General features: G+C 47.1%; 1 protein-coding gene across 1 annotated transcript in view; it reads left to right on the forward strand.

The window, feature by feature from the left end:
• Positions 1-18,732, forward strand: part of TBX1 (T-box 1) — a 157,730-nt gene that overhangs the window by 515 nt on the left and 138,483 nt on the right. The gene's annotated exons all lie outside the window — the stretch shown is intronic.

Genomic DNA, 18,732 nt, shown 5'->3' on the forward strand with positions numbered 1-18,732 from the left:
AATTAACTTTCCATAGGAACAAAAAGTCTGCTCTTCTGGCTCGTTGCTCCCCGGTGTCCTTTTTCCACCATCAAGGCGCAGATGTATAAAGAAATACCACAGCCTGTTGTCTTCCGTCCAGCGCTTTTCTCTGGGTCCGCTGTACTGCTATTGTAGCTGTCTTGCACTTGTTGTCGAAGTCCCTTTCCTTTACTGACCCGTGCAAAGTGTGTGAAAAACCATCCGATTTCCCACTACCACCACAGAGCGTGCTAACGTGCCGGAATGAGTTTTGCCCGCAGAGTTTTAGCTGAATTTCCCCGGGTTTGAGGCTGCCGTTAGCAGCAGCCGTGGGCAGGCACGGACAGCGCTGCCGGGGCGGGGCTGTGAGCAGCGGGATCCCGGCGCTGCTCGGCTCCTGGCGGTCAGCGCTGCCGTGGGGCGCTGGAAAAAATCAGGGCTTGATGTGCCCACGAAGGCAGAACAGCTGCTGGCTTCAGCTTTGCTTCCCAGTGTCCTGGCTGTATATCATTAAATTCTGGCACGAGAAAGGTAAAAAGCCTTTTTGGCATCTTTTACACCTGTAAAGAATGTGACCAACCATAGCAGCGTGATAATGAATTACACTGAGTGCGGAGTGATTTGTAGGCCATGGCAGCGCTTACAATCCATAAATCTGGAGGCTGCATGCCTTGGCTTCTCCTGGCTAGGAAAGCTGCACGTCACAGATGCTTTCCTGCTCCGCTGGCCGGAGGAGGATCTGCTGTGCTGCTGCTGAAGGGAGCTCTGGCTTTCTTTCCAAATGGAGGGGCTGTCCAGGGCTGCACACTGGTATCAAAGAGAAACAGTGGTGAAATGGGGCAAGGATAGGTGGAGGCTATTTAAGCTTCTTTGCAAATCCCTTCTGAGGATCAAGGCCAATCCAACACCCGAGCATGCAGACGGGCTGCCAGGCCTGCCGGATGGGCTGCTGCATTGCCAAAGGATCAGGGCGTTTCCAAGCAGCTTCTTTCTTTGAGAGACGCTGACAGGAAGAAACAAACAAAACAACAGCAAAAAACAGAAAACTAAACCAAAATGTATTTGCAGCCTCCATGATGCGGAGCTCCAAGCTGGAGGTGTCTAAGGCAGGTTAGCACCACCTGAGGAAAGGACCAAAGGGCTGGTAGTTGACACTGGGGAAGACATGGTGGTTCCTCCCTGTTTCCAGCATTCTGGGGTTAGGTACTGCATGGTGATTCATGCATATCTTGTTGAGCAAACAAGTCCTGAAAGCAGTAAGCTGATTTTGGAACCTGGAGAATTTTAGCCCCAAATCCCCCAGAGAACCACTTCTTCAGTCCCTGCTCCTTGTGGTGGTAGTGGTTATGTTTTGCTTCAGGGTTGCTGCAGGTGCTTGTTCACGATTTGATTGGGTTCACCTGACATCTGGGAGCTTATCCCTATTGATTTAAGTAGACTTTAATGTTTCACCTTCATTTGTGGGATAAAACGCACACATTAGGAACAATTTGTTACTTTCCACTGCATGGCTTGATTACTGTAATAAATAGACCAATTCTGTGCAGCAGTCGGAAATTAAGCAGTGCTTGGAGATCTGTGGAAGCAAGTCCTGGAGAAGAATGGCATATTCCAGTCTCACATTGTCACAGCTGTGTGCAGTCTGTGTGCCCAAGTGGAACATTCAGTAGTTGCCTTGGTGGCAGCCTGGTCTGGGATTTGTTGCACTGCTTACATATTACAAGAGACATTTTTCATGGTCATTAATTTGAGGCTACCTGGTCTTCTTCAAACTCCCGATTTCCCTTTTGTATTTAAGTATGCAGGGCATCCCAGAGAGTGCCAAGAAAAGCAGTGCTGATTCAGCATCATGGGACATCTTGCCTGTCCTAGGGTACACGGGGGGAGAGCTATTCCAGAAATGTTTAGAAACGACTTTTATTGTATATTTGCATATGAAAACTGAGGCTCCCGCAGGCTCATTGTTTTTTTTATTATTATTATAAGTCTTTAGAGGAGGGCACAAGGTCTAATTTAATAGGTTTCTGTGAATGATTAGTTATCTTGAATAAATGCTTTGAAAGCAGCAGGTTGCAGTGTTAAGGTTTGTTTTGAAGACAGCATGTATATCCGTACAGTATATCTAGGCTAAGGTAAATATTCCTTAGAAGAACAGGAAAGAGCACTGCTGTAAGACATAAGAGATTTGAGTGGTTTTAGTCCAAACAAACAACAAAAAACCAACATGAAATCACCCTCTTTAAATACAAAAGTCTTTTTTTTTGGTTTTTTTTTTTTTGTTTGTTTGTTTACTCCTGTTCTGAAATGTTTGTGAGTGCTGGGACCAGAATATACTGGGAGGAGTTTCTTTTTATTTCCACACAAGAGGATTAGCCAGAGAGTTACGAAACCCAAATGCCAAGCATGCCCCCTATGGATCGCACACGGCTCAGGCCGCGTAGCATCGATCCCCGTCCCCGTCTGTCACAGCCGGTGATTGCTCCGAAGCTACCCCGTCACAGCTGCTTGGTGCCATACGCCGTTGCTTGCTTTGCAGGGAAAGAGAGCCCTGTTCATTAAGAGACCGTTCCTGGAGCCGTTTCCCGTACTGACATGCAATTTGGGTTTGCTCGGAAGAGGGCAGCAAATAGCTTTTAATCTCCCGTTTGCTTTCACTGGCGAAACCAGTGTGAGGCGGGGGACAGGGACCTCTCCCGGGCTCCGAAGGTGCAGTGTCCAAGCAGCAAACTGCGTTTTCAGCCTCAGGCTTTTAGTTTAAATAACCTCTATCTTGTTGAGATTCCAAAGCATCAGACCCCGGGGGCAGGGGAAAGTGGGCATTGCGTTGTGATGGCTGTGATGGAAATAGTCTTGGTTTGGAGAGCTGAAATCCCACCCGTGGTGGGCGAGGGGAAAAAACTCGTTCATCACCACTGAGCAGTGAGAGCAGGGAATTCGAGTGTTCCGCTGTCACGCGTGTTGGAGATGGGAAGGTGTGCAAGCATGAATGGAAGGCAGGAGCTGTGAGCGTACCCCTGGTCTTGGTAGGGCAGAAGTGCAGAACAGTGCAGTTACTGGGGCTGAAGTTCCGTTTAGCACTGATGTCCCTGTTACGAATCATAGCCCTTGGTTTGGTTGTCTCTCCTGGGATAAGCTCTGCCTGAGTTTTGGGAGCTTTGTCCACAGAGGCTTTTAACTCCATCACTCTCAAGCTCACCAAGAGGAGCTTCGGGTGCCCATGCTTGCTCTGTGTCTCCATTACCCAATCTTTCAACACGGCGTCAGCAAACTAATTGTTTTCCTGGGATGAGACTTGAATTCCCTCCCACTGATCATGGCCAAAGTAGAGAGCTCAAATGGAGATTTTATTCCAGAAACAATGGCCCCCTTATGTGCTGTGGCATGATCTCTGTGAATGAATCTGCTGGTGAAAAGAAGTCTTTTCCCCAGGCCATTTTGTACCTTTCTCTGGTGAATCTTCATATTTGATCAGCGGCATGGATTCCTGCAGGGAGAGAGAAAGCATGGAGTCTTTATGTTCCAGGGGGCATGAGACAAAGTGGCAGTCACTGGGACTTAGGCATCATATTTAGTTTCCATAAATCACCAAATGCTGCAGCAAGACCATCTGCATTAAGACCTCTGAAACAGTGGGCAGTTTCCCTGTGCAGCTGAATGTGGTTTTCTGCCTTTTAAGTTCTCCCTTCAAGTCCAGCCCAAAGCCTCCACCCTGTGCCGGCTGTCCCTTCAAACCCAAGCTGCTGTCATCCTTCTTGCCTCATCCTCAGCTCTGCTGTGAGATGCTGCCTCTTTGGTCCATCCGTACCTGCTCTCCCCACCCTTCCAAGTGCTGTCAACATTTCTCAAGTTGTACGTAAACTATAGCTTGCTAGTTTCCCCTGATTGGTTCTTTGCTGGCCAAACTGCACCGAACAAATCAAACTGATTAACTGGATGATCCAGTGCAGGAGGCTTTGAATGCAAGACACTGGTGAGCTTGTTCACTTCCTCTCCTCTCATTCCTTCTGCCACCGTCTGTCAAGAGTGCCATTTTAATGATCCCTTGGCTTCCTTTCCTCTTTGCCTTAGACTTGCAAATATAGTAGAAGCAAGATTGTAATTTCTGTGCTCCCCTCTCCTAAGTGAAGGGAAACTCCCTCCAAGTGCTGTGTCTGAACTTCAGTTGCAAACCCCCCTGCGATGTCCAGCAGTACTTCAGGTAGACTTTTTGTGTCTATCCATTATCTGTAACTTGAAAATGACACAAGTGTGGATCTGAGAGAAGGCTTCGCACTAAGAGCAGCACGGTTTGAAATTTGCAGTGACATTCACACTCTGGGATAACTGCAGCGATCCACAGGTCTTGGAAGGAGTCCCAGCACCCCTGGAGGTGCTGAGCTGCTGGTGTTGACACATTGAGAGTCCAGTTCCTGCTGCATTCCTCTTGTTTCGAAGGAAATATCGGTCAGGGAGGGAACATCTCCCCTGTTGGGAAGCAGCTGGAGTACGTATCGAACAGGAGCTTTGGATGGGGTAAGAGAGCAGGTCTGCAGGTGGCATCTTGCACGGAGGGGAGGGGAGCAGGCTTGGTGCTGGTGGCTGGCCCAGCCACAGGCGTGGCCTGGTGTGAGCACAGCCAGGGACCTGGAGCTCCCTCCTCTCTGCGTGCAGCCCCAGGGTTGCTGGTGAAGGCTGCCCTGGCCATGCTGTGGTGGCTGGCAGGGGAAGTGGGTGGGATGTGGTGCGGAGCCTCAGGCAGTTACCTGCTCCCTGCAGCCTGCTGCTCTGGCACCAGCAGAGCATAGGAAGACTTGGTGCTAATGCAGGCTGCCTTGCAAATGCAAAGGACAAGAAGCATGTAAAGCTGAATGGTTGGTTTAGATTGCTGTCCTTGTTGTAAGAGCTAGCAGGAGCCTCATCTAAACTGTGCCATGATTTTTAATGACTATCCATTAGAAGAGATGACTCTTACTAGAGTGCGGGGCACTATCCTGTGTCGCTCTCTGTAGCATTTCTTCTGAATCCTCGGGCCAAGACTGGGCTACCAGTGTTCCCTGTATGCAGTGGGACAGGCCGTACTCCACCTGGCAGCTTCAGGGTGGGTCTGAGGCTGCAGGGATTCTGCCAGGGCTGCTGCAGGCATCATAGCAGAGGCATCCTCAGCAGTTGTCCAGGTGACCAGCACCAACCCATCCTCAGGCCCTTTCCTGAGGCTCCCGTGAGGGAGGAGGTCTAGAGAACTTGTGAGTATGAAGAGGTTTCTGGCAGCAAGTGGGAGCATTCACTGCTGTCCATTTGCTGCTGTGAGCTGCCTGCAGAATTTCTCCTCACTCAGCTGGGGAGCAAGAACCTCACTGGAGAGCTCAGCTTCAGAATTACCCATGCTCAGAGCAGACTGGCAGCAAGCAGTCCGTAGAATGAAGTCTGTGCACACAGACTTATTGGTAAACTACCAGAAGAGAGCAGAAAAAAAGGATGGTTTTCTGGCAACAAGGAGCTTGATCTGGCCTGATTACTGAGTATTTATAAATGCTGAAGCAGCTTTTGCCTACTGAGTTGGCCTTGTTGTATCCTCTGCAGTTTCTACAGATGGAGAATGAGTGGCAAGAATAACAGAGAAGGGAGGATCTGGTTACACGCTTGCAGAGGAATGCCAGAATTTCTCTGCCTCTGGATGCTGGTTCAACTTGTGGATAATTCAGCCCTGGTTGAATCTAGCACAGAAGGAAAGGGAGGCTCTTCTGTTGGGGTTTATGTCAGTTTATGTGAAGTTGTGCATAAAAAAAAACGTAAACTATACTGGAGTTGCTGCATCTAAGCTTGCAATGGAGAGAAAGCGTTTGAACTTGTGGGATGCCACGAGGTGTGCCACAGCTTCACAGCAAAGCAGTTTTTGCAGGGTCTTTGTGAGCAAAAGGAGAAAGCTGAATGCTGTTTTATTGAGTAGAGTTATCAAGAAAATCAATCTCAGAAGTACGCAAAGTTTTAACATCTGTAAGTGCTTTGAGATTGGTGAGTGAAAAATGCTGGGCAGAGGGAGAGGGTGTATCTGTGGTTCAAAGCAGGAGCAAGAGTACACCTCCTGTCTACAGCCTGCCTATGCGGTAACATCAGAAAAACTATTTCTTTGCTTTTAAAATACATCTGACTGTACTAAGTGGCATAGTGTTCTCAAAATGTTTTCCTTGGCTTGGCCAGTGTCTCCTGGCCTCTGTTCCTTCTCTCTTCCTTCCCTTATTCTTTGCAAATAATTCAATTTGAACCTTCCTTTACTTTGTTTAGGTTTAGTATTTCCCTCAAATATTTAAGACTGATACTTATCTCAAGCAGCGAGCCAAGGAATCACAGAAATTCTGTTGATGTCTCACCCTTCTTTTGCTGCACAAAGGCTTCCCTAAGCAGATCTGTAAGCTCCCCAGCTGCTGCTTACTGCATCCTAACTCAGCATAGAGGCCTTAGTCTGAGTTACCTTTTGGATGGTGGCACATTTCAAAATACAGGAGGCACAGTTCATCCTTTTATCCACCTTGCGATGAACACAGTTTTGGGAATGGGGGAACAAACATATTAAAATAAAAATAAAGATCCTTCTCATCTACTGATCTCAGAGGACTGTGCCCAGTGGGACACCAGTTGTTACACCTGTTGCAAAGAAAAAGAAACTGAAGCAGGGGGAGGGAGGATGTGCCTGCCCTCACTGAGTGCATCAGCAGCAAAGCTGAGCTTGAACACCACGGCCTCTCACACTCACTGGATGTGGGAGGGAAGGATGTGCAGCCCTAGGTGGTTGCCCTGGGTGCTCTTCCTTGATTTCTTCTCAATATCTTGCATGCTGCAGAATATCGACCGCATTCCCGTTCTTTGGATACGTTGTTCTTCAGCACAACTTGAACCAAAGGAGCTGGTGCTACAAGCTGATGCCCAAGCCTTGGGGAGCACTGGCTGATTAAGCTCAGGGCTTGTGCTCGGATGAGTAGCAGCTGCCACCTCATGGAGGTTTCACAAAGTGCTGCCATGAGTCTTCTCAAAATATTCATACCCTGGATGTTACAGGAAAGACAAAGGGACAAAGGCAATCTTTCAACGTGCGGTGCAGTTGGGAGCTGCTGCGCTGGGGTGAGATCTCTGTAAGTTGGGTCTTGCTGAGCATGAAATGTATCCTGCAGTCTGGCAAGGCGCAGAACTAGCAGTGGGAGCAAGATGGGACAATGTCATCTGTCAGTGTGCAAGGAAAGCCAAATTCTTTTCTCTGCACGTCTGTTTGGCCATGCGTTTGCTTAATTTCTCTCTGCTGTGCTTCAACAATGCACTCAGCTCTACTACTAAGCTACAAAACCTGTGAGGGATGTCTTCAAGCCTCTGTTTGTGGCTCCTCTCAGCCATTTTCCCTAGAGGCTCAGATATAAAGGCACTTGCGGTGCTCAGAGAAGGGAGGGCAGAGTACATGCCTACCCCATAAAATGCTTCTCCACCTACGCCTGGCATAGCTGTGTTTTTCTAGCTCTTTTGTGGTTCTATTGTCCTCCCCTTGCACCCCACTCTGGCCATAGCGATTGGCTAAATCTTGCGTTCCCCCACAGGACCCAGGCGTGAACCCAGCCAAGCTTTTCATACGTGTTTGCAGATGGACTTTCACCCCTATGGTTTGCATAGCCCCCTCTCCATCCATGGATAGGCACTCCAGTGCACGAAGTGAACGTTTTCCAGCCCTGAGCTGCCAAAGTTAATTAATCTTCTGCTAAGGCCAGGCCAATCTTTCTGGGAAACTAGATCCACTGGGCTGTGCATTCCACAAGCCTCTCTTTGCCTGGCGTCTTGCATATCTGTACAGGAAAAGTCCATATATTTGTGTTTTGGGACTGGAGGGGGCAGATGCTTGGGGAAAAGAGAAGAGATCAAGTTCCCCAAATCTCCCTCCTGTCAGCAGCTGCCAGGAGCTCACCATAGGCAAAAACCAACCACATGCTGCTGGAGATGCCTTGGCTTTTCCTGGGTGGGCACAAAGACCTTGTCTGGGGATGCATGCTTGCAGTTTTTCCCGCCTCCTCTGAGGAGGCAAGCATCTCCTTCCTTGCAGCAGAACTCTCTTTGCACAAGGCAGTGGCCATAGCTTCCTAGGACTGCTTGGCATGGCTGGCATGACACTGCTCTCCAGCTTATTCCTTGTCCCCTCTCTTCCAGCAGGCTTCCACTGCTTTCTGAAGGGGAAAAAAAAAACACAAGGTTTTCCTCTGGGCTCCATTTCATTTATCCATTTAACCTCTGGATGGTAATGTTCTTAACATCATTGCCCTTTCAGGCCACGGAGCCCAGTTCCCTTCTGAACCTTGAGGTTTCTGAGGTTCTTGAGGTAAAATATTCCAAATGGCATGTGGAGACAGAGGTCAGGAATTTCATCTGGACTCACACTGAAGTATGCTGGGCTCCCGTTGTTGAGATCTTAAGGTAGGCCCAGCCCAAGCTGTGGAGACGCGTTCAGCAGTTCCTCAGTGGACTTTATCATAAAACAGAACAGCCCTTTTCCACTGTGCCCAGTGCATTTGTGTGTTTTCAGGCTCACCTGCATTCCTGTGCTTTGTCTCGCAGTGGGTTAGCACCGGGGCCAGAAGAAACAAACACAAGATTGTTCTGTCTTCTGACACATACGTGCCTGACTCCTGTTGGTATCGTGCTGTATAAGGCCATTGATCCCTCCTCTGGGGGGCAAACTGCTCCCTTCCGAAAGGCCCTAATCAAGCACAACGCTGGCCAGACTTCCAAAAATCATAATTAGAAAGCAAAAGCTTGCATGAAAGCATATAGTGCTCTGGAGAAAGAAAGATAGGGACGTTTTTGACTTGTGATGGGGGCTGGGTTCAGAGCTATTTGCTTAATGAGGTGGGAAAAAACAGAATTTACCTGTAGGGTCCATTCTTGTTTGATTAGAGGCTGCAAATCTCCCTCTCTCTCAGCTACTACTTTTTTTTTTTTTGAAAGGATCTTAGTTGTCCAGTCATTTTTTTTTCCCTTAGTGCTGCTTCATGCCACTTCTGACTTTGATTAATAGGTCTCTGAATAACATGTTAATCTAACTAGGGGTCCTTGCCCCCCCCCGCCCCTCGTCCTCCATGCCCTGCTCCAGAAATATCAGAGAAAACACACAGAGGTTTTGTCTCCCTACAGAGCACTTGTAGCTTTTGATTAATGGGTGGAAGGGCCCAGCTCCAGGTTCGTGGCATCTCTCCCGACTGCAGAAAAATAAGCAAAAAGTCACCAAACATGACACAGAGGAGGAAAGTTCCAAGAGCTGCAGCAAGAAGAAAGGAAGGAGGGAGAGCAGCTTATAATTCAAGATGTACCCCAGTGCAAGCTTTGGTATTTGTGAGTCTGAGTTCAGACCCTCACCTCCACTTTAACCTTTCTTTAAAGAGAGCTCAGAACACATTGTTGGACTCAGCAATTCCCAAGCTTGGGGTGTCTTAACTTCTAATATCTGCATCATGAACCACTCTGCACATTGCCCTGGGCTGACACTTCAAGCGCATGTGTTAAGAATGGCTAAAATGGCTCAATAAAAAAATCAGTCCTTACACTTCAAACAGGACATGTGTTTTCCTTCTTTGACTTGAAACTCTTGCTCATTCTCTGGATCAAACCTCTTTTGGAGCTTCCGAAATGATCAGAAACATGTGTTTCGTTCCTGTTTTCTGGCCAGTATTGAGCTCAGAAAGGCTGCCCTTGTATTACTTTCACATGGAGGCCAGACCTGCTGGAAACTTGCTTTTTTTCCTTCAAGGTGGATGATTTGGTGTAACTACACATATAAGAAGCTCATGTGGGGGCTTGTCTACACAGTGTGATTAGGCTTGAATGTTTTGGGAAGTTGCAAATAAGAACATCCAGCTGAAGGGTCTCATCACAAAAGCTGTTCCTGTGAACGAAAGTGAAGGCTCATGCCTGTGCCACGTTATAGCTCCCTTCTACTGCACGTCTTCTACCTGAGCAGACCGCCCCACCATATCCTTCTTTTTTTCCTGAAGTAACTGGAGCAAAGTGTACATTGTTTAGCTGCTGGTATAGAGCTCTAGGATCCAGACTAGGCTGTGAGGCCTATGGGGTTTCTTCTATGTATACTCAAAGTCTAAGCAGGGAAATTGAGAAAAGAGAGGAAAAAAGTATTCCATTTAGTTCCTCCCTGAATATTTTGAGCCTCCATTTTTGGTCAGAATAGGGAAGGAGCTTTAATTTGTGTTGCGGAAATAATGCCTTGTGATAAGGAAAAGTCCTGCATCCTCAGCCACTGGCCAAAACTTTCAGTTGAGAAAAACTGACCTGGGTACCACAAGAGAGTTATCTGCCTTCACCTGGAAGGAATCTGTGAAGCAGTATGGCCTTTCCTGGCACCGGTGTGGTGCAGGTTGCTGTATGGCTTTTCCTCTTTTCTTGGAGCCTCCCTGGAGGCCTTGTCAGCCCTTGGCGGACCTGTCATCCAACTCACTCAACAGCTGACATGCCTGGAGGATGCGTCTGTCCCTGCTGACAACAGCTTTGTTTCCCACGTGATGGATGGCCTTGTGGCCCAAGCCTCACCATTGTCCACTCGCCTGTGGCCTTGCTTCAGTGATCCTTATCTCTGCCCTGGGTATCCACTCCCTGCAGAGAAGGTGAGCGGTTGCCGGTGTTGTGCCTCCCCAGGATCAGGTTGGGTGGAAGGGCAACGAGCATCCCCTTGAGACTGAGTGAAGGCAAGCTGTGCTGTTTACCTGGCCCTGTGTGGCATTCAGCTCTTATCATCGAGGGGAAGGCAGATAGGAAGGCTTCTTTTCATTAGTCAGACAGCCACGTTGTATAGGCAGTGTGGAAGCACTTGCGTAATTACCATTCTTTGACTCTCACATCCCTATCTTGTAAATCACCAATCCATCACAGCCCTCTTCTTCGTATTGTTCCATAATTAACTGGACAAACTACAGGAGTATTGTCACGGCTCCCCATTTATAGAGGAGGAACAAAGACTGGAAGGAAGATTTCAGTCCCCTTCAGCTTTTTTCCTCCTTTCTTGAAGTCTTTTTTTCTCTATCTTCTGATCCATCTTGTGACTCCAAAGATGTCTCACCTGCATCTCTGAATGAGCACTTATTTGAAAACCTACAGTCAACACAGAAGGAACAGACACAAGGATTTTAACTCCTCTTGTTCTGCTGTAGATGTGTGTACATGATCAACATGCTCCCCTGTGCTGGGAACAGCTCAGCTCGGAGACAGAATTCCAAGGGTATGATAATACAAGGACTGCGGGAGTTACTGATGCTTTGGTGTTATTGACCCAGGAAGGCAGAAAATATATTTCAAGGCTTCATGTGGCTCTAAAGGTTAGGAAAAAGTTTGATGGGGGCTTTGGAGCGAGGAGGGAGATGACAGTGATTTGGGGTAGTGAAGCTTGTTTTTTTTCTGAAGGCCAGGTGAATGAGACTGCTGGGCATTGTGGCGAGTTGGCTGAGCTCTGCAGGAGATGAAGGCAGAAGGGTCAACGGAAACCTTTCCTAAATCGGGTCAACCTGCTTAGGGCTGTTCCCAACAGCCTTTGGCGGAGGGTGTCCTGTTCCATTGCCCAGTGAGAGAATACAGGGACATGGGTCTGGAGAACTGTGTAGAAAGTCTGCTCATGCCGCCCTTTGCTTTCCCATTTTTTCCCTTCATGTCTACATATGGGATTTCAGATCTTCAGGGTGTTTTTCTCGCTTTGGCTTACAGCACTTGGCATGCAGTGGCCCTGTATTTGAGCTGGAAGCTTTAGACACTATAGCACTACAAATAATAATGGTTTATAAGTCATTTTTTCTCTTCCTCTGCACATTTTTAGAAAAGGTCACAGTTCTCATGGCTGCTGCTTTGACAGAATTTAGTCCTTTGTGTTGTTGATGTCATGCAGCCAACTTTGCTGACCCGGTGGGCATCCCTTGGAGCAGATTTTGGCTCAGAGACTAAAAATCTACTTTTCTTCCTTATTCGAGGTGTCAGGTAAGTCTGTTAGATGCAATTTATGTCTTTACATTCTGCTAGGCCAGGCCTTATAATAAAAAACAACAGTGTTGCTTATTTAACCTCCATCTCTGAAAACCTCATTTACAGCTCTTGTGAGCTGTAAATTAGACCTGTCCACCCCATGGAAACTCTGGAGGAGTGACCTGAAGCTGACCTCCAAGCCGTGGGGCACTTCTTAATGCTACCTGCATCTCAGTGACCAGGTCACCTGTATTAATATCTGACGACACTGGATTCCCTCTTGTGAGGCCAGTGAAGCACAGGGTATCTAAGCTCTGCTTGGAAAAAGCCTTTGCCACTTCAGTACATTTGAATGGAAAGGGGAAGACCTGTCCGTGTTTATTTTACAGCCCCTTTTATTGACTTGATTAATAGCCCGAGGTTGTGAGTTAATTGAGGACTAGTCCAGGAGAGGGCACCTGGAAAGGGGAGGTGCTGCTAGTGCCACCAAAGGGAAAACATGTGAGAAAATGCTTTTATAAAGCACAGTTCATTGTGAGCTGTGGCCCTTGCTCTGTGACAGCAAGCCATGCTTTTGTGACCAAAACTGGTTATCTGGGCTCAGGGAACATTCTTAGCTCACTGTGGGTGGCAAGGACTGGGAGCAGAGGTTAACCAAAAGAAGATGATTTTCTTGGTGTGCCCTTCATTAAAGCATCCTTCTGCCTGTCTCTTATGGGTGAAACCTAGTCAGCTGTATAAGTGGGACTGTCATCGCCTTCTTTAATGGAGACTTGATAGAGTTGTTCCCATAGCCTGAAAACAGTTGCCTTTCAGTGCACAGCGCCTGGGCCTGCAGAGCAGATGCCAAGGCCAGCTCTTGCCTTTTGCTGCATCCCATGCTTTAGGTGCAGATGATGTATATTTACATGCAAAGTGTGTGGTGAAGCAGGGCTTTTAGCCATGTCAGCTGGCTCCAAGGCAGATCTGGAAAAGGGCTTCTTCAGCCCAGTGCCACTCTAACACGGCCTGTTTCCTCAAAGAGGTAATAACTGTCATGCATGGCCAAGGACTAACCTGTGCTAAGCCAGGGGATATCCCTAGAGGGGCAAGTTTGTTCATTTTTATGTAGGAAACAGCATTGTGTCTGTGGAGTTTTGCAGAACTGCTTGTGCAGGTGCTCCGACTACAAGACTACGCCAAAAAAACCAAACTGTATTTCTGAGAGCACTGTCCAAACGCTTCTTGTACTCTGACAGGCTTGGTGCCATGACTGCTGCCCTGAGGAGCCTGTTCCATGCCTGACCACACCTCCTGCTAAAGAACCTTTCCCTAAAAGAGGAGTGTTTCTACTCTGTAAAAAGCCCTGACAGACAAGAAAATTCCAACACCTTCTCTTGCTAGGGTGGCTCTGCCACAAATGTATATGCCCCTCTGTTTCCTTTCAGTTATTTACAGCATGCCTGTATAACAAACAGTACTGTGCAGCCACTATTCCCAAGAACACCCATTCTAGATCCGGAAGGGCCCTTTTAGCCTGGCTTATGCCAGGGAGGGCAAGGGGAGGAGATAAAGATACTGCCAGATGGACTAGAAGGCTTCCTTCCCTTCCCAGGCTAGTGTGGACAGGTGCCATTGCTACTGGCCAGTCACTCCTTGGATGCCTTGTTCTGTAAATTCCAAGCGAACGAGTTGGAGCAACTATATGCTGAAGCTACAGAAATCAAAAGAAGGTTAGCTTGTTGAGTGATGAACTTCCCCATGTCCTTGCATCCCAGTGCTACAAAAAGGCATCAGCTAGCCCATTTCTCCTTCCACATGCTGCTGTCTAAAAGATTGGCATGATAGGCAGAGTTTCTAGGGAGAGGCAATATCCTTTTTCGGATGAACTGATACAGCCAGAAAAAGCAGGAAAGCTTCGAATGCATGAACCCATCTTAAAATCTGAATACAATCTCAGTAAGCTTTTCCGTCTGTAGGATGCGTGATCTCATTTCTGGGTCTCAGAGGAATAATTTGGGAATCGCTTTCTTTGTTCTGCACATACCAAATCCCTTTAGCTTCAAGAAGGCTTCCTTCCCTGAAGGAGGATGCATCTCATGAGTGCCCCGTGTTCTTTGGGCTGTAGTTGTATTTGCACTGCAGACCTACGATAATGTGCCTTGTTTGTTTGTCTGTCTGTTTTAAACTCCTTTAGGTTGCTTTTCCAACGACTGCCTTTAGAAAGCAGTCTTGCTGGAAATGAGAATGGATTTTGTAACTTAGAATTTGTCTGAATGGTGGAAAGAAATGTCGAGATCAGCCAGGTCAGCATGTGCAGAGAGTATTGATCTTGGCGTATTGCTGCGCTGGCCCTTTCCCTACCCCAGAGGAGAGATCCAGAGTTCAAAGGTTAACACACCCTTAGCAAAGACCCCTCTTCCTCTCTCCTCAACCTCTCCATCAGCCCCAGAGGGGAAGGTGCCCTTCCAGGAGCAGCAGCCATCCCCAGGCACCTCCTGGCAGCTTCTCCCAGCTTGCAATGAAAAGCAGAGCCTACAGGCAGCTGCAGGAGGCTGCTGCTGGGCAGGGCAGCCGATGGGTCTCTGTGGAGCTGAACCTCCTAAATTCTCCTTCGGTCGGCTCACTGGAGCTCTGCGGCAGGGATCTGTGTTTCTAATTCATCACCGACTGACATGAACAGGAAATAAAAAGAGCAATTTACCCTTCATTTCTCTTGTGCAATGAGCCTTTTTCTTTAAGCCATCAGCCCCTTTATCTTTGCCATCAGAGTGGCCGTAGTACAGCTTGTTTTCATCTGTTTCTGGACGTAGCCTGAACTTTCAGGGCACTTGTTTAGCTCCAGTCACATAATCCCCTCTTTCACTCCGAACAAATAGATTGCTCCTGGGCTGCGCTGCTCTTCCCTGTCCCATTGTAATGCCGCTATTGAGAGGTTGGGGCACTTCAAAATGTACCGAGGAGACTGTTCCTTGAAAGCAAACCCCCAGATGTCAGTGATTTGTGAAGTGACTTTGGCTCAGCCCTGCCCTTGCTGTCGGGAGAGGGGCTGGGAGCAGCAGGGGCACTGGAATTCAGGATGGCACTCACAGTCATCCCTCATGCATGATTTTACAGCACATATTGCGGCTTTGCCACACGGGACACCTGGTCAAAGTTGGGAATGGCGAGAAGTTTCCTTTGCTGAGGGATGTGCTGGGCACAGCCTCTCACGTTGTGTGGCAGAGGCCTGGGGCGTCCCTGCTCCTTCCTGCTCCGCCAGGCTCATCCTCCTCCCGCTGATCGGCAGAGGGCACCCACAACCTGGAGAGTCCTGGGGATGCACTTGCTCTGCAATTTCCTCTAACGAGCAGGGGAGGAAAATGGGACGGACCTCCTGCTTTGGGGTGAATTTCTCAGCCGTTTGGGAAGAACTCCCAGCCGGGAGTTGCTCGCTCCAGCCAGCCGGGCTGGGGGAACGGCTGCAGGGGCTGCTCCGCAAAAAGAGCCACTGAATCCCATTGCCTGCCCACCTGGCTCGTACATGCAGACACGACTGTCCCTGCTCCTCTCTGCTGCCAGAAGCTGAAGCAAATGATGTGGACACGGTCAGTGGCTGAATCAGATGTAACAGGTGCGTGGAGAGCAACTGTTCCTTCTGCCCTTCCTTTGCTACACGATTCAGCTGGTCTGGAGAGGTTTCACAGGGAGTGCATCTCTGGACCAGTGTGTGGCTCTTCTGCATTCGACCCCATGTGATCAAGAGAAAGGCAGTTCAAGTGTTGGCACTGACTATATTACAGTTTTCTGCTAAAACTTCACTTGGCTTTTTCAAATTTGGCCATGAGAACTCCATTAGTTCTCTCTGCTGCTCTTATCTACAAACACAGGTGAAAAAACGTGCTGCATTGACTGGCACTAATGGCATCCCCTATAGCCTTTTCGCCCTGGTTTTAAAATCATGTGGTATTTTAAAAAAAAACATTCTTTTTCCTTGGTTTTGTTACATCTCAAACTCTTATTTCTGCACAGACAATCCAATTTCCCTTTGCCCTGGTCCCTCCTTTGCACTAGATATAAGCCATGTGTAATCGTGAGGAAGTTGATAGCTACAAAAAAATTATTTTTTCTTTTTTTTCCTACCAGTTGCTTCTCCAACAGACAAACAGTGGATGGTAAAGCAAGATTCCCTTTTCATTTTGAAATGCACAGTTGATTGTGTGTGATTATGTGTAGACATCCTTTCCTTCCCCCATTGCTGTGCTCCAGATGAAGCACTCCAGCCTTCAGAGTTAAACCCGTTCTGATTGTTGGGCTTTGGTTGTTAAGAGCATCTCCCTGTCAGAGAGGCATGTGTTTCCATATACCAGCTGCAATGAAACCAGTGATGATATTGCTTGCCTCCTGATTTATTGTCCGAATGGTCTCCTAATCTCTGTTTTGTGTATGTGAATCTAGAAGACGAGCACTGATTTTAGCAGCCTCATTCCAGGTTTCTGTGTTATAACTGAAGTTGGGGTCAGGCTGACTGATGTCTCAGCTTTTGTTCCTTTGTGCCTTCCTGTCCTATTTTAATTCCATTTATTGCCTTCCTAATTGTAGTTGATAAGGGATAAGCAATGAATCATACAGGAAAATCTCTTGCTGTTTCTTATGCATCTGTTCATGCATGTCACCTAAATCCCAGACCAAATCTGTCAGGTGCTTGATTTCTTTTTCATTCATGTATGTGTTAAGTGGCATTTTCTAGCATGGACTAGAAAAGCAACAGAGGCTGGAAAACTACAATAGAGACATTCCTTGGAGGTTTCTTTTCCCACATGGAGATGTGGAAAATGATCCTCATTACAAGCGATTTCCTTCCAGTCTTCTGGAGAATTCTCCCTCAAGCAGCACAAACACAATGTAACTGACCATGAGATATAGTGGCTGAATAAAACAAGGAAAATTTGGCTCAGTGTTCCTAAAGGCAGACAAATGTGTACTTGTATTTAATTGCTGTTGATGCTGTCACACTATTTAATTTGTATAAGTAAGGAATCTTTGTACCAGGCAGTACAGAGCTGCTTATCCCAAGCTCGTCGATTAGATACAAATGCTGGATACCTCCAGACATCCTTTTTCAGAATTGAATAAAAGATGATTCTGTAAACTGCAGAAGACAACAGTGCTTCTGGAAACTGGTGGAGCCAGTAGGCTGGGAGCAGAGAGCTCCGTAAAGGAGTCTGTATAAATCTATTGCATGTAGATCAGACCAGGAATGTGTTTGTGGATGGCAGGATGGAACACAGAGAACCAATCACAGGTGGTTTGGGTTAAGGTAAGTTTCTCTGGCCATGATTTAATTTCATGTAAGTTCCTCAGAACAGCTTTGTTTGATCAGGTGAGGAGGCCTGACATTCATGTCTTCAGTACGACACCAATGAAACGTCGATACCTCTCTTCAACTCAACTTCAAACTTACCATTTTTGTTTCTGGGATCAATTGTCTCAGGACAGCATAAGTTCTTTCTTCATTACTGCCCTGATTTCTTTGATCTCCATGCAGTTGTTGCTGAATAGATCGCCTATACTGTGGGAAGTTAAATAATCCAGCTTTATTCTTTGTCTTTGGCAGCGAGGAGCATGTGAGCTCAGAGCTGATATTTTCTGTTGGCACCTGCTATTCATTCACATCTGGCTATTGCTAAAACTCTGACACAGGAAAGTGGTTTCAGTCCTCTGGGTTGGAGTCAGTGTTTAGATTTTTCTATTTCTTCTTCATGGAAAATCTTGATGTAGGAAAAGATTTCCAGGAAACTGTTTTTCTAGTGCAACCTGGAAAGAAATGGTAGCATATTACCTTTGTAAAAATTGTGCTTGCCTCCCAAGTGAGAACCAGACTCTACGATATAATGTGCCTTTTACAAGGTAAATACTTTCCAGGACATGATAGTGTCAAAGCAGATGGTCCTTTGGATTCTTGCCGTGAAACATGCTTCCTGGATTTATTAATACAAGGTTTAGTGCTCTATAGATCAGGATCCTTTGGGTGAAATTTTTTAATCACAGTTTAACTCAAGACCATGGTGAAAACTCAAAGGATTCTTTGGTTTAACCATCATCATTTTAAATGCTGAAGGTTGTCTTGATTTTATTACAGTTGCAAAAGTTTGGTTTAGGCATTTTAATTTGGCAGTCTCAACTGAATGCCAAGGGGAGGCAGTGAAAATGCTCTTTTGATGTCTTCATGCTGAGCTGTTTTCACAAGTGGCTCTGCTAGGGAATGGGTTTGTTACACAGGAGTGAGAACAAGAGCTAAGATATTATATGTTCAGCAGAGACAAGGCATCAGAAAGGATGAATTCTGATCTCCTTTGCACTTGGTAGAGTTTCCTAGGAGTAATTCCAGTGTGTGTGGTCACTGCAGTTTTACAGATATCACAGAAGAGGAGTTGAGACCATGTAAGGATTATGCTTTTTCTCCTGATTCTGTGTCTGACTCCCTGGAGTTGTGACCTGCCAGCCACTACAGATCCAGGGCTTCAGAGGTGTTCTGAATCAAGTGCTGAGAACCCCACGGCTTCCAAGAATGTATTTATTGGGAGAAAGGTCTTCTCTGCTGGCCTAGGGTTGATGAATTTGGAGTTGTTTTATTCCTGAGGCGGAGAATTCTACATTCAGTTTTACCCAGCTTAAAACAAGCCATGTTTGTTCAAAATGTTGCTGCTGATATAGCAGAGGGTAGGGAATACAGAACACTGGCCCAAAGATAAGTCTTGAAATGAGGGCACTGTCACGGTATTGTCTAAGGGTCTGCGTCCGTGACAA

Source organism: Numida meleagris, chromosome 14, assembly GCF_002078875.1.
Source record: "Numida meleagris isolate 19003 breed g44 Domestic line chromosome 14, NumMel1.0, whole genome shotgun sequence".
In the NCBI taxonomy this organism is placed as follows: Eukaryota; Metazoa; Chordata; class Aves; order Galliformes; family Numididae; genus Numida; species Numida meleagris.